Here is a 2,432-nt window from a genome sequence, read left to right on the forward strand (position 1 = left end):
CAGCACACTTAAATAAATCTGTAAGGTTATTAATGTTTGAGTCAAAATGACGAAGAAGCATAAAGGTACAAAACATGGTAGGTGGATCTTGATACGAATCTATACATCTTATGAATGTCTTACTTGGAACTCAAGCTATTTGTCGTTGCATTATATTTTGCAATAAATGATGCAATCAATCTATTATTAACTATATGCTGTTATGGCATTAACATTGCAATATATGACACATTAAGATTACATTATAAAATCTTTAAACTATAAGTATATGTGCCCAACATGAGGCCTACAGTAATCATTTATTTTGCCAATATGCAATGTTGGCGCTACTATCTGGTTAAAACGAGTATTACAATCAACAGCGTAATCACTCATTATCTACAACCCCTCTGCCAGGCAGCACAGGCTGTAACTGGCTAGACCATCTCAAGTCAAATTAATGACATGCTTTTGCTTAACATCGACAAGAACTGAGAAAGACAGCAAGATCGTCCACCTCAGAACAAACTTGTGGTCTCAACGTACAGCGGGTTGGTATTAATAAGCCACATTTGCTCTTTGAAGTTGTGCCCAAAGATAGTGAATGAAGGAAGCCATTATGTGATTCGGTGTCACTGTCTGAAGGGCATGGAGATCAGCAGTTTGAGGAACAAACTGTGTTCACTTGTTCATATGTACAGATAAGTCCAACACCCCACACCAAACGTGTTACTCACAATGTTTAAACACGCATTTCCTTTTCAGTTGCCCTTTTGGAGTCACAAGACCGAAACGTCAATAGCAAAACCAAAAATCCCCAAAGAGCCCCATCCATACTTAATTTGACCAATGACAGTTATTCCTGCTAAGGATAATGGATGCCTGGACCCTAAAATACACCTTATTCACCTACACATGTATACACTATATACCCGTGGGGTCTACGTCGAGGCAGGAGGAGAAGGCCTGGGCACCAAGTTGAGACCAGTATTGGTTCTGGAGGGGAAGTGATGATGTAGCTATTAGCATGATTCTACATTAGCAGCCATGGTGATATTATGATAGAGATAAACAGTTGCAGTGAGTCAGACTCACTGCAACACAAACACACACACACACACACACACACACACACACACTCGTGCGCACATACACACAGACACACACACATATATACATCATAACAATTTGTCTACAGTGATGCCAACAATAGTTAGTTAGTGTTGGTCGACAGAACAAATACAAAGAAAGAGAAGCATGTTTTTTTATAACCATGTGGGGGCATGTTATATGGGGAATATGTTAGTGCCTTCAAACTGAAAAAAAATATTTTAAGTAATTCACTGTGGAGGCGCTTGTCAGCAAAAACAATGAAAAAGGATATACATGAACATACATACATCATTATATTCAAGTTTCCGGTTGCATGATAAGCTTGGAAGTTATAATTACAAAGCTTTTTGGGAAGTTGTCAGGGGAAATGTATGCCTTCAGCATCCTCACATGTCGTGTCAGCCCAATGAGCATCATGTTAGGTACTCGGTGTTCCTCAGCACACTGTAAGGAATCGCATGACACGACTATTCCAAAGCAATCACAGGCAGCAGGTGCGTTCCTCTACTGCCCAGCCACGGAATAACACGACAAGAGTCCTGAGTTGAGAATCTATTTTTCTTCCACACAGTCTTTTATTTGTAAATAATAAAAATGAACTCTTGAATATAAAACAATCACATCAGTAGAGCCACATCTCTTATACAAACAAGAACTGTTGCAGTGAATACTTTGTCTTTCATCTAGATTCGTGTGTTAGGAGTGGGAAGCCATGTACTGTAAACAATCAGTATTCCTGCAGTAATACTGACAAAGAAAAGGGCAGTCGGTCAACACCGCGCCGGGCTTCAACCAGAACATCCAGGAAATGCCGCAGCAAGCAAGAATTTTGTCATTGGCAGACGAAGTCCAGTCCAAACCATGAACAAATAATGAGAAGAAAGGGGGCTGTTGTGAGTAAAAACAAACATAGATAAAGAAACAATAAAACAATCCAATTGATCTTTGTTCGTTTTTTGGCTGCAACTGGGGGGGTGGGGGGGGTGTGGGTGAGTGGGGGGAGAGGGGTAAGGGGGGGTAGGAAAGTCTTGCTGGCGCCATCTTGTGGTTGGGTTCCGCTCAGCGGCTCACACACATCCATGGGCATCAGATCCCTTTCAGCTAGACCAGGAATGTTAGTGTTTTCGGCAATGCTTTGTTTGTTCGTAACCTATGCTTAAGTTGCTCATCTCGATTCCTATGTACAAGCTGTGTGCGCGCGCGAGAGTATGTGTGTGTGGGTCTGTGTGTGTGTGTGTGTGTGTGTGTGTGTGTGTGTGTGTGTGTGTGTGTGTGTGTGTGTGTGTGTGTGTGTGTGTGTGTGTGTGTGTGTGTATGGGCGTGTGTGTGTGTGGGTGATT

The sequence above is a fragment of the Gadus morhua genome, chromosome 15, assembly GCF_902167405.1.
Source record: "Gadus morhua chromosome 15, gadMor3.0, whole genome shotgun sequence".
NCBI lineage: Eukaryota > Metazoa > Chordata > Actinopteri > Gadiformes > Gadidae > Gadus > Gadus morhua.